The 14,960-nt window shown below is 38.0% G+C and overlaps 1 pseudogene; it reads right to left on the bottom strand.

The window, feature by feature from the left end:
* Positions 1-2,556: 2,556 nt before the first annotated feature.
* Positions 2,557-13,849, bottom strand: LOC139719972 (aqualysin-1-like; annotated as a pseudogene).
* Positions 13,850-14,960: the final 1,111 nt, after the last annotated feature.

Here is a 14,960-nt window from a genome sequence, read left to right as displayed (position 1 = left end):
TAGAAATGTCTATTTCCTTGTATAAAAGATAAAAACAATGAAATCAAACCAAGGAGAATTACAGCTGTATCAACAAATCGAGGGCTGAAGATGTGTACATTATGTACAGTGTATGTATACATGTATGTTATGTTATAAACAAAGTTATAATTACATTCTCAGTTTCTTTGAAATCATGTCAATATTGAATTTGGGATATTGGGGTGCATTGATAGCATGAATGATCCAGATTGTAATAGTTATATGCTTTCCCTGTGATTGTATACGTGGCGTATTATGTAGGCATTAACACATCTTTGTGGTATCCACGCCAGTTTTGTGGACAGGAAAATTTTTTCCATGAATTTTGAAATTGCCAGAGGATTTTTCCCCTAGAGATGATCCTCTGAAGTATCTGCTCTCAGTAATCAAGTCTATATTCAGCATCTATATTTTGTATTTTTCATGTCGCTGGAGCTTGCACTCACAAGATCAGGAGCCGCTTTCGTTTGCTCTCTTTTTTTCTTCGACTTGATTCTCCTTCCAATGTGAGTGACCAATAAGAGTATATCCCTCATTGCTCGTGCAGTCATTTCATCGTAATATTGCCTGAGAGGTGAATGTTGCCCTGATAATGACCATGGAAGATTGTTTTCATCTCTGTCATAGGTATTTTCATAAATGTGGAATTTTTACTATCATTATGCGCAGGTTACACATAAGTCACATGATACACTGTTCATCATCTTGTCTTATATGTCAGTTCGGGTAATGTGCATGTCCATGTGCGAAGATGTTTCTTCCACTGTTTGATGAAAATATTAACAGCCTCTCAGTTAAGACAAAGAACTGAACACTGTGATATCAAAACCTCTCTGGTAAAAATGTATAAAAGTGCAGCAAAGTTTATCAATTTCCTCTGATACCCTGTAAAGTTATGTACTTTGTAGTCTATGTGATTGTTTATCACAGAGCCTCATAATAGTAATGATAATGATGATAATAATAATAATCATAATGATAATAATAATAATAATAATAATAATAATAAGTACTGCATTTGTAATGCGCCATCGATTAGTGGCCTACTACAGTTGTAGTACTCTGAGGCGCATCATAATGGATACTGAATTCCGAATTTACATTTTTCTCATGGCTTTTTATACAATTTCCAATAGTGCTATGAACTCGACATTCTTTATACAGACATCGAATCAGCCATTCCCTAAAATGATACATCAAACAATGTGATATGGCCAAAATAATCCGCTCGGATTATAGACGTGTATGTTTGCATTTGCCGGTATTTAGGCTTGATCTAAGGCGCAATTATTTATCTATTTTATTTCTTAATTCTTTATTTTGTCTTGGTAATACAATGTACTTTTTACACATTTTCCATGCGATCAAATCAGAAGAGATGTACGATGATTAATTACCAGAGGATGTAGTTGATGAGTTTATGTTTCCTTATTTTTGCACAAAGAGAAACAAAAAACGAAACAAAACAAAACAAAACAGTAACCCACAGATATGTGAATATAATGTCGCGGTGAATTACAATGTAAGTACATGCGTATGTAATTGTGATATATGTAATGACAATTTTATCGTTGATTAAAATTAATGTAAGGATCTGTTCACTTTGTCTTTGGCAATCGCCTAAACTGGTTTTGTTTCTGTCAGATTTGCATGAGGAATATGTCTTTCTTATCTACACTGTATTTTAATTTACTATCCATATTTAAGTGCCTCCATTGTTGTGTAACTTTCATTTACATGTACAAACACAGAAAGGTACAACACACACGCGCGCGCGCGCACACACACACACTCACACACACACACACACACACACACGCAATAAGGTAATTACCCACACTAAGGACAGGAAAGCAAGATTGCAATTTAACCCTTTGTTATGATATAAGAGTAGAATGGTGCGTGGCTATAGATTCAGATTTCACATCAAGTCTTTTATCCTTACAAAGTATACAATTTTGTGCACAACCAAAGCTCCAGCCCATGGCACGCATTCAGAAACTGAATCATAGAGGCTGTAATGCATTTACGGCTCATTTTGGATAAAAGAGTTCCATTTTATTTTTAGGATAGGACTGTATGAGATATCATTTTTACTTGGAAAATCAAGATGTGTTATTCGAAAAAGTAACCAATTTCCCTATTATTTTTGTTTATTGTTAGATACACCCCCCCCAAAAAAAAAAAAAAAAAAAAAAAAAAACAAGATCAGATTGATCAGACTCGTTTAGGATGATCATTAAGTTCATATTCTATTACACGTATTGTCTGTTTAAGGTTTTGTTGATTTAAATTTTTCGTGAATTTAAGACCACACCATTCCAAAAATCGGTCGAGTTCTGTTCCCCCCGAGATATGTTGACTGTTTCACCTTTTTCTGGGACGGAAAAACTTCATATGACATGGAATAGTCCACGCAACGTAATGAGTTATACAATGTAACAACTACAATGCTTTCTAAACTACCATTCGAAGATCATTATTCATCAGGATGGTTTTCTTCGTCAAATGACGTCATTTGAGGAAGACCAGTATTTAAGCACAGTAGGCCAACTTGTTTGGTGTGTCCATAGGATCCTCGACCACATCATTGGTCGCACCATTCTTTATCGAGTCGTAGGCCTCATCGACGGTATTGCCTAAGCCGAGGAGAACAGCAGCAATTCCTGATATTTGGAAAGTAGAAAAAGAGAGAAAATAAGTAATGAAATTGATAAAATACGTTCACTGTTATCATTAAAAAAAAAGAGAAAATCATTGACAGTGTTTGTGTGGGGTTTTTTCGCGAAGGGGGGGGGGGGGGTGTAACACATTAAATCACTACTTATTATATTGGTTAGGTTGAATTTTATTATCACAAACGAACCGTAAGTACATATCTAGCTCAATGAGACTAGAATTGATTTAATACAGAAACGAACATGAAACTGAACTTGAAGGGAACCTGTAGGCTCACAGAAATCTACAGCTGCTTCAAATGTAAGACATGAGTAATAATTGTTAAACCTCGTAAAACTTTCAGGGACTCCTAAGTGTTACCACACGCATAAATTAGGGGGAAAAACGTTTTTTTTTTTTTTTTTTTTGGTAAATAATGCATTATGCTATTCCGAAAACGAGTGAAGTGCCCCCAACCGACAGAGGAAAAAGAAAGGGTATTCGTGCCAATGTGCACATGAGCTAACTCTGGAATGGCGTATTATTTTTATTTTTATCTATTTATTTTTTTGCTTTGCTTTTTATTTTGAAATGACGGAATAATGGCGTGCTGCCCTCACCGGAGACATGTGGACACGCCATGCTGGTTCCGCTCAGCGTCGTGGAACCGGTGTTGGAGTTGTGCGTCAGACTAACGATGTCGCTACCAGGAGCGAACAGATCCACGCAGGGGCCGTAGTTCGAAAAGTAGGAGCGCGTGTCCTCACTGTCGGTGGACCCAACCGTGATAGCCTTGTTACATGATGGAGCAAGCGAAGAATAGAGGCATATCAACAAAGGCTTTCATGGCAATGCACAGTTGCACACAAATTATTAGTGAACAATAAACATTTGCAAAACAAACAAAACAAAACGAAACAAAACAAAGCAAAATAAAACTAACAAACAAACAAACGAACGAACAAACAAACGAAAATTCATTGATGGCACTGCATGCATCACCCTCCGCATGGGAAGGGGGAGGGCGGGCTCTATCAACCCCGTCCACTACAGCTAACGCCACTGCTAAAAGCTCACGGTTGGTGAGCCTGGCTTTTATATTTATGTTGCCTGCATGTATTGATTATTAAGTGCTACTTGAGCTTCAATTTTTTTCGTAAACTTTCTGAACGATATGTACATCAATGATTCGTAGAAGGGACGTGTACGTGTTTCGGAATAACAAACCTTTGGATTAACGAACCTTATTCTATTTTCGGTTTCTCAAACCTTCGGAATAACGTACGTCTCCTGAAAAAAAAAGACATAATTTTTCTCTCTCTTTTTTTTTTACATGAAGAACAGGTCATCAGTCTCATAGAGGAGATTTTGTGTGATGATATCGCTTTGCACTTTGTTGGATGACATGTGAGGAGATCTCTACCTTATTTATAATAACATTAATGTGTTTGATTGCAATCGACATAAGTGACTGTCAATCTTTAAAACTTCGTAAGTAATAATGCAAATGTCTGATTTTATTTGATAACAATCTCCTCTGTCTGTTAATGTCTTTGTGTTTTTCCTCGCCGTTCGTTTAACCCTTTTGCGTTTGCATGTCGATTAGCAAAAGAAACCACACAGTGTTTTATATACTCCAAAGTTTCTGGCACAGAAAGGATTAATTCAACTTGAACATGGGATGAAGTTCCCTCAAATTATGTCAACTTGAATAATCGATAGAATGCAGTTTCATTTCATTTCATTTCATTTCATTTCAGTACATTTACTTCATTTCAACAAAAAAAAAATGAATATAAACATTTGAACAGGTCGAACTTACATCAGGGGCGGACGCTGGCGAGCTCGAGCACGCATCGGTGTCGCTGTTGCCAGCCGCGACGACGACCACTGCCCCGGCGTTCTTTGTGTTTGTCACGGCTTCGTTTTGTGCTTGGGAATAGCTCCCCCCGAGGGACATGGAAACAACGGCTGGACGTTCCCCGGAGCTCGCCACCCAGTCCAGGGCTTTCGTCGGGGAAGTGAGGAGGGAAGGTGCAGAGGTGGAATGGAGGAGGGGGAGAGAAACGGTTCCAAACATTAAACTTTGTTCCTTGTTAATGACCTACCAGGGGGTGTTTCATAAAGCTGTTCGTAAAGTTACGAACGACTTAAGAACGACTGGTGATCAGTTCTTGTGCTGAATAAGGGAAATTTTGATAAGTATAGCACATCAGAACTGATCACCAGTCGTTCTTAAGTTGTTCGTAACCTTACGAACAGCTTTATGAAACATGGCCCAGGTTGATAGCCAATTACATTACGTTGAACATGGTCTATAACACATCAATAGGCCTATCTAGACAAATATTCTACATTATTATCCACACAGAGGATTTTTAGAGCCCAAATACAAGTGTTATTTTGTCGACGCACCTCATAACCTCCGACCCACTTAGAAAGTTAGTTGAACTCGACCAATACTTTTTGCCGAGGCGACCAATATTTAAAATATCAGACGGCAAGAGGGGGATTCCCCAAAGTTTTTATAAACTGCACCGTGATTAGTTGAGATATACGAGATAACCCGAAATATGAAGTAAAAACATCTGTGATTGGTCAATCACGAATTAACTAAAATATCGTTTTTTTCCCAAATTCTGTGTTAATACAAACAAATTTCATATATTAATCAGTTAAAAATTGTTTTTCATACAATTTTTCAAAGTATCACTTTCATATCAGGAAATTAAATTTAGGTTTGATAAAAACAAGTTGCATTTTTTGTGCAGACGACGATCGATCAGCTCAGCGCTAAATGCTAGATAGCCCGCGATATACATATAGCCGGCCGCCGCTTGCATTTGCATGCATGTTACGTTATGTGTTAATTCGATCTTTCACGATCTACGGTAGATGTGACGTGCATTGTGTCTCAGATCTCGGATACAAGAACATCTAATTCTGGTCTAAATTGGCTAGATCTCGGCCTAACAGAAACATGGCGGCTACCATGGATAGATCTACAGCTCGTCGGAGAAATGCAGATCTGGATGCAGAGGAACTTGCACTGAAGAGTGTACCATACCCCATGTCAGGATCAAGTACAGTAGGAGACCATACAGCACACAGAGACAGAAAGGGTAAGTGAAAATATTCTTTGCTAAAATCCTTTGTAGGATAATAATGATAATATTGGATGTCCTATTTCGGTCAATACAAGGAAATATTGGACTCGCTAAGCAAAATGTTGGACTCGTCTTCGACTCGTCCAATATTTCCTTGTATTAACCTCAAGGCCATCCAATATTATATAAATGTTCTATAGAAATATGAGTTTGAATAAGTGTTTTCTTTCTTTTTTTCCTTTTTTTTGTTGCTGAGTGTATTTCATTAATGTGTTTGGTTCAGGAGTGCAAAACGGAGAACACAGATACATACATGTCCTTCGCAGCAGTAAAATCATATTATTTTAGAGATGACGTCATTTGGCTGTGACGACTACCTTGTAAGGATTATTTGCCAAACTCCTTTTCTTTTTCTTGATGCCTTACTCACAAAATGACGGCGGAGATAAAAGGTGATGACCCTGTTATATCATCTCATTTGCGTACATTATGTAATATGAACAATATCAATGTTGATTAAAGCACTTTGAAATGCTGAATGAGATAACTTTGCTGTTCTGTATGCAAAATAAACTCTCTGTCATATACAATAATCTTAAACAACAAAGGTAATCGTGTATTCTATTACGATTTTTTTTTTACAGAGGTAAATTCAGTGTAGTTTTGTGTGCATTGAGACTTATAAAGCGCTGAGGCATCATTTCATCTGATTTGAGTATACAGGTTTCAACCTACATCGCTTTCCTTATGAAATAGCATGAACCATGTATAGATTTCATTAACTTTGTCAGTTTTTTTGTTGATCAATTTATCATTATTGTTATTATTATTGTTGTTATTATTATCATTATTATTATTATCATTATTATTATCATTATTATTATCATTATCATAATTATTTGTCATTGTAATCCTACCATTCCACGTAATTGTATTACCTGTACCCAACAAATGCCTATAGTAAGCCAGACTAAGTATGGAATGGCATTTCGCCGTTATGCCAGACATAATGCGAGCTATCATGAGCATGCTCTATATAATTATGTCTGACTATATTTACCAGCAATTGAGGAACTTTTCTGTCCAGAGCCAAAGCAGTTCAAGGTGCGGAGACCGTAGACGTACGCTTCATTAGCAACTCATACGTGGCGCTGGCAACGGTGCCGGCGCAGTGCGTGCCGTGTCCGTTGCAGTCATCGCCCTGCACACAACCGTGATCCCAATAAAATCATGATTTGACGCTCTGACAAGGCTTTAAAAGAGTCGATCTGACGTGTATCTAAGAATACAGGTTATCCTAGAGGCAAATTATAAACTTTTTCTTTTGCAATTTGTGTGTCCCTCGTGTCCCCATATTTTTATTTTTTTTTGTGCAAAATACACAAGAATACATTGGGTCTAACCATTCACTTCCCCCCCCCCACTTTTTTTTTTAAAACCCCAGAAGTAGCTTTCTAATCCCGGAAGTTGTACCATAACATTGCTGTTGAGGGCCTTCTTGTTTTTGCTTGCTGATGAAACCGTCCGGAAGTAGCACCAGAAATATAAACTGCCCCCCCCCCCTCCCCGCACACACACACACACACACACACACACACTTTTAAAAACGCGGCGCCGGCCCTGCTTCTAGTCTAAGCTTTATAAGGATGCACGTGATGCGATGCTTGGATATATCGCTCCTATATAAACTCACTGTCAAAATATAAGAAATACAAATTACTGGATTAAATACAAAACCATAAAACCCTAAGAGCAATTAAAAGTCATAAAAATGTACGAATGTACTCGTAAACACCAGAAGAATCTATGCGCTCACTTCCAGCTATTCCAATTAGCCTAATGCCCAAGACTCGATTTGGTCACGACATATTTTTGGGCATCCCACCAGATTACTTACGGAACAACCTCCCGACCAGCGTATTTCATTTGTGATGTTTCCAATCTTGTCTTTTAATGCACGTTGCTTTTCACAGTTGATTTTTTTTTTGTCCAGAGTTTACTTAGACAATTCTTGTTGTTTTCTATAAACCAACAGATAGAGGACATATAGGCGCACCATTATCATTATTGGGCCTACTGCATTTTACAATTAGCAGTAACAGTATCAAGTAATATCTCTATCTCTAATGATAAATTTAGGTGGAGTCAATTTAAACAGTCCAGAGCTGAAGTTTTTCATTTTCACACGATCTTACGTCCCCGCCGATGAAGTCCCCTCCTATGAAGGCTCGGCCATGAAAGTCTTCGTGCTCCACATTGATTCCCGTGTCGATCACGTAGACATGTACGCCTTCACCGTAGCCTGGAACCAAACGAGGAAATTAATGTACGTAAATTGTACATTTACACGCAGTGCGCGAAAGCAATGTATATACATGTAATCAGGAGCCCATGGAAAATTTGAAGCTAACTTGAAATTTAAGAGCATGACGATGAGGACAATATTTACAATAAAATCAGACCTAGTAATCATAACAGCAATAATGATCATAATTGTGATAGTAAATGACAATCACTCTCCTAACGCATTTCTATTATAGGGTGATAAAGCCGCAGTATTGTGCCTACTTTGGAGTCGAATAAAGCCGTTTTGATAAACAGCATTAGTGTGTGCGTGCTACTAGTATATATCGGAACTGATAACCATGAGACCAAAGTACTGATGCTTGATGTTGACAGTGTGACCTCACGCTAACGTGGGCAGCGCAGGTTACAATCAAACCTGTCTATAACGGCCATCCAAGGGAGACGACAAATGTGGCCGTTATAGACAAGTGGCAGCTGTAGACAGGGTAGTTAACATAGTTTTTCTCTTGGGGAAATTGTGTTTATTGGTCTCATATAGCAGGTGGTCGCTATAGACAGGTTTGACTGTAGGGAAGGGAAACGCTTGGAGATAAATCCCGAATAAAGACTAGTGATAAGAAAGCCATATCTCGTTTAGGAACCCAGTTGGGTGCACCACGACAGCTGACATGATAAAATATGCAGGCCTATACAACACTATTCAGGTATAAACAAATTATAGGCCCTACGTCTATAAGGTGTTCATTTTGTCCGTCTATACCCAAGTAGAGATTTGACCACGTTTGACCCTGTCAAGAGCAGTTTCACACTATACATGTACATGTTGGCTTTAAATCATTAAAGCCAAACAGATGAAAAGAATGGAACTTGCTCCATCAAAATCAGAGACAACATGATTAAGAAAAATATATAGTTATAAGTCCATGTTATCATTGGAAAGTGATATTGCTCACAACCACATACAGCAAAATAATTATTGACGACGATGACGTCATCACCCCAGAAGGCGTTATTGGCTTCTGATTGGTTCGAACAACACATTAAAAAAAATGGTCAATAATTTCATATGTACGATTCTTGTCTCCTATTGAAGCCATGTATGATTGCCAGCTTATTACAAGACTACAATCAGACAATCTGTTACAAGTTCATCTCAATTATTTCATGTTAAATATGTGGGCCTATTATTATCTTCATCGAAAATATTGATGTACAGTTAACGAGTGAGAGTGATATGACAATATCATCATCTCTCCATTTTGAATAGATTTGCGGTTCGACTGACACAACTGCTACATTAAACCATGATAAACTTTCAAACTTTAGTCCTCATTAGTATTAGTTTGTAATATCGATTCAGATGTCACGAGACCTTTGTCATTTTGTTCATCTGAATAACATGAGTTGACCCTATACTCTATACCCTATACTAGTGTGAGAAATGAAACCTCATTTTCATGCTTTTTTTTCAACTTGAAGAACTTTGCGGGGGGTTTTCAGTTTCTAAGGACGATTGCTGCGGAGTATGAATGGAATCTGTTTTCATCTGAACAATTTCTGTTATCTACATTCTTTTCAAATCTGCTACTGAACACGCAAGACAGCTTTTTCAGCGACCTACTACTGATATACCGATCATCTCTACTATTAGTCCATGCTCACAACCTCAACCCGAAAAATGGGTTATTGGTACCACCTGAGGTGGCAAAACCTTTTTGGTGTCATTTTGTTTGTCGGGCATAGATGTGCTTATCAAGCTATAAGATAGCATTTCCAAATGAGTAGCTTAGTCATAATAAATGAATTTTAACCAATTTGGTCTCGTTTTTATATCCCTATACTTCTGAATCGAGACCAACCACTATACAAAGAAGAGCACTGTTTTCTGTATGTCCACAGGTGTTCCGTTGTAAACGCGGTGCTCTTAATCTTTATTCAAGGCAGCGAAGGGAATATCCAAAGGGTTATGATGTCCACAGCTGTCACACGGTGTCCTTAGTCTTTATCTAGAACAATGTACCATTATCATATCTAAAGTTCCTAATAAAAGGGATTATCTATACTGTTTTTATACCACCCTCTAAACAAAACATGCATAAGTTTTAAACAAAAATCACTCTGTTCATTTACAATATAATCTTTATAATGTATTGTAGTGTACCGGTACATTGTTTTTGCATTATATTTCATTGTTGGATGGAAATAAAGCGACATTGGCGTGGTATTAGCGTTTTCACCGTAGCGTTTACACCGGAAAATGATAAATAATTGAAAAATACGGTAAAATTCACGAGGAATTGCTTCTTTTTTTTTCTTTTTAGATAAAGGGATATACGCTGTATCATAAGCTACGAATATTCCCTTCGCCGTCTTAAATAAAGACTAAGCGCTGTGGACATGATAACCTTTGGATATTCCCTTCGCTGCCTTGAATAAAGACTAAGCGCACCGCGTTTACAACAGTTGAGGTTGGGCTCGGCCGCGGCTCGACCCAGCCCCGCACTGTAAACGGGGACTATGACTGTAAGACTGGCCGAGCCCAGCCTCAATTGCGAGGCCGGGCCCCGCAATTTTGTCCGTTTACACTGCCGCGCTTTTGATTCAAACCTTTCAATATTTTGTCGTAGTGGCGCTCTGCTGGTAAACAAACGCAATTTTGTATTGTCTGGTTTTCAGACCCTTACCAAATGAATTCCGTGGCGACGAAGTCGCCAATTGGGCAAAGGTCTTTGCCGAATGAAAAATCCTTTGCAGGACAAAACCACTTTAAACTATACTAGTTTTCGACGTTGAGAGGATTAATACCCTGAACAGCGAAGTAGTACAGGCAGAGGGTTTGGAAGCCAAACTAAAATCTAATTGAGAAAAGGCCGAGACCACCTCCAGAGCGTGGCCAAATGCGAGGCCAATTTTGGCCTCGCATTTGGCCTTTTTACACTGAAAAGAAGGTGGACTCGGCCGCGGCTCGGCAGCGGCCAAGCCTCGCACTGTAAACAGGGTCAAAGTTAAATATTCTATACTGAAACATGCTTAATAAGCTGATAAAGAAACCTTCGTGGGGTTAGTGACACTGCGCTTTCTGTGATCTTCTGTACCCACATATTTAAATGGGATATTTTTTTGAGGAATGGGAAATTAGTGATACACAGCTCTGTTAAAGACAAGAGGAGTGGAAGTTGCGCGCTAACAGCCGAGACTAAATGAGTCACATACCCTCTAGATTCATTTCGTCGTCAAGCTCCTTATTGAATTGATCAATGCGATCAATGCCCCAGGAGCCTGGTTGGTAGTTGGCACTGTAGATGGAGATGACTTCATCTTCCTCAATGTACTTCACACCTGGTAAACTGCGAAGCTGTTTCACCAATAAAAACAAAATTAATAAATAGATAAAAAGAGCGCGTGCCCGTGGAGCGGGCAAGAGGGAAGAGGAAGAAGCCAATAATGACGGGACAGTTATTCTCATCATTTGGAATTAACTTGCAATACATCGAAAAAAAAACCCAGCACATTTCCCATTTCTCACGCACTACATGTGTACATTCAGAGCTAAAATTGGCAGTTCTGTGTTTCTACTTTAACAAGTTGTGATGAGTTGCAAACATTACAGAATAGAAAATTACGCACAGATTTCGGGATGAACAATGCTGATTTCGTTCTTTGGACATACCAAAAATTTGATCGCTTTACATAATATAGTCAGACACAAAGTACCTTGTATACACGATTGCCAGTATAAATAGAAATTGTGTCTGTGTGGTCACGTTGATTTCCGTTAAAAGGGTAAAGTTACACAAATCAAACAGTAAACCTTCAATTTCTGTCTCACCAAAATAAGAGAGTTGTGGGATCTTGAATTATAATAATGTTCTGGCGAAACATTATGTAAATTACAGTTAACGCCAATGCAATTACATATCGTTATGATGCCATTTTCAAATATCTTTTCTAGAAGTTTATACATTATAGACATGTGGTAAAAGAAGTGAAGTTTCAGTAGTAGTAGAAGTAACATTTGGAACATTTGAAGACGAAGTAGTATAAAGTAATTATATTGCTATCATTCTTTATCATGCCTCTACATAAAAAATCTATTCATTTTGTCTGTTATCTTAGCAACTGTAAACTCTTTACTCTTTACGAAAACATCATTTCTAAGTCATCACAACTCAAGTAGATTGATGTGAAGGATATAATTGTCTCCTCTTCTCATGAAAGAGCAACATCGACAAACGAACAAAAACAATGTCGCAACTAACGAGATGTTTTAGACCATTACATCAATTCTCAATTTAAATTTTAAACCGATTATGATTGATGAATGTGAAATTTCGGGTCTCACGACATTTCTGTTGCTGTTGACTGTTTTGCTTTGATTTGATATGCATGTATTCATTAAAGTTATCGACGAACACTTCTCCTTTGAAGTCTAAAGTCTATATCAAAGCCCTTACAAGGAAAACAGGCTCAATGTAGATTGCATAACTTCGACCATTTTTTTTAAACATTGATTTAGCTTTGTAAAAGGAAATGGACGTTAATTCATTTAGAAATAAATAAAAAATGGAGAAACAATGACGTCCTGTAAACAGTGTTAAAATCCACATCAGGGCCAAAGCCTGATGCCCTCTTATCCATTTATGTCCATCAAATGGAAATCAGGATTATCAACTATGATCTAAGAATAACTGAAAGTTTCCAAAACAGGAAGTCGTGAAGAATAAGGCTATATTTACGCACGAGATTTAGGGCTCTACCGGCAACATCGGCCTGAAGAACAAATCCATTCAGAGCCGTTGAGAACTTTCTTTCTACGGCGGTTTCCACCGTCACTTTCTGTTGGAAACGGCTGATGAAGGAATCCAAGTCAACTCCATCCTGCAGATATCAAGAAGGGTAACACTGAATGAATAATGTATGATTTGCGAATATATTTGAATAAGTCACCCTTTTTACTTGCTTGTAGCTTCATTCATGTACTTAGATATTTCTGGGAGCTAAGGAGTCCACAATGACTGAAATTATTGCATGATTAATATTCAAATGAAAAATACTTTCTCAACGTTTTAGCATACTTGTTTCATGCTCAAAACTCATTCGTGACGCGAAAAAACCCCAAACATCACGGAAATATGAAAGGACATCACCCTTAGGAAGGTGGAGTGAGCCACTAAAATATTTTCCACATACATATCCGCACTTAAAGAAAGTGTAAGAGTGTTTTCATTATATGCAGACAATAATCTATGTGCTGGTATCGAGATATTAAAAAAAAAAACTCCACAGAAATACTGCAACAAAAAATTCGCTTTCATATCAACTCAGAGAATAGGCCAACTGAGAGAATCAGCCAATATTCAGATTTTTTTTCTCCCCAGAAGTACACAATTTGATATGCTTTTTTTTTTTCTAAATCAACGTGTGTTGTGGTTTTTTATTTCTTGAAATAGCCAAGAGGAAAAATTGCAAAACTGTTTGAGAAGAATAGCTTTCCTTACATGCCTGTATTTTTCGTGGAATAAAGCTTTTACAGCTCTTAAATACCTATACCTTTCTATATTTATGACGAACACATTCCAGCCATAGTGTATAGAATTTTTAGTCTCCCATTTCATTCTGTTTATGAGACAATATGTGAGGATAATGAAATAATTGATAGATCGGCAACTCACCTCTAACACCACGATGTAGCGCCCTTTAAGGCGGTTCTCGGCCGGAATGTGGAATGGAGCCAAAGCGCTGGCGGCGGCTACCATCAAGGCGAGTAGAAAAACGTTCTTCATCTCTGTGGATATGTTCTAAAAAAAAAAGTCTTCCAAGTTTCAAAGGTCTAGAAGCGGAATATAGTGGAGGATTTATGACTGAGGTAGTACACCATTTGTTTTACCTGTCCTTTGAATATAACTAAGCGCTGAGATCCTTAAAGCGGGGTTCCCACTATCGTGCGATCCATTGCGAACGCCACGATTTGACATTCGTAACTGATCGTGGAAAATTTGTTGAACTCGTCTGAAATTTCACGTTTGGATACGAGGTTATGAGAGTCAATACGTGTTGGTACGCTTGGATGCGATATGGTCACGATTGGTCTATTTCAAGCGATACGATCTGTCACGATCTGGTCTGCCGTTCAAATACGATCCGACAGGATTGTCCTGATTGAGTTCACGATTGGTACCGATCTAACATGACCATTACGATCAGGATCCCCGATCTGGTACGTGCAGCAACGTACTGATACGTTCCAATCCGAATATCGCGAACCAATACGGGCTGCTGAGATAAGATACGATATCTTTTACGATCGGGATCAGAAGCGACCCCCATTTAAGGCGCGATTGGACCCGAATGGGAATATTATAGTCCGGCTGACGATGGATTTCATTGTTTCCCTTAAATCATGCAGAGTGATTAGGCCTATCAATTTTATCCACAACCATTGACGATGGCAACCTTTGCAGTAACCTTTGCAGTATTGCTAATGACGATTATGTTATCAGAGAGAAAGCAGCACCCAGGCCAGCCATAATCTCAGATATTCCGTCGTCTAATATTACACGTAAAGAAATTAATAGATTATTAAATCGACATGCTCACCCTCCCCCTCACAAAAAAAGAATGAAATGAAAAAACAGCAAGACAAAATGACCTTTCTCTCCAATACATGAAGAAAATAATTATATGATGAAATGGAAGCTAAGAAAGAGGATGGGATCATTTTGAATGTTATGTAACATAGTATTATGTGTTATATACGCTCGATATAAAAAATTGGACCGAATGGATAGTATTGCTTATATGTTCGATTTCATATTCGCAAAGTGTACGTATCATATGCCCTTTTATTTCAAAATGTCGTTATCTCAT

This window comes from Diadema antillarum, unplaced genomic scaffold (genome assembly GCF_040938485.1).
Source record: "Diadema antillarum isolate AM-2024a unplaced genomic scaffold, OU_Dant_1.0 scf00000117, whole genome shotgun sequence".
Lineage (NCBI taxonomy): Eukaryota > Metazoa > Echinodermata > Echinoidea > Diadematoida > Diadematidae > Diadema > Diadema antillarum.
The sequence above is the reverse complement of the archived record's forward strand: the minus strand, read 5'-3'. Positions and strand labels throughout refer to the sequence as shown.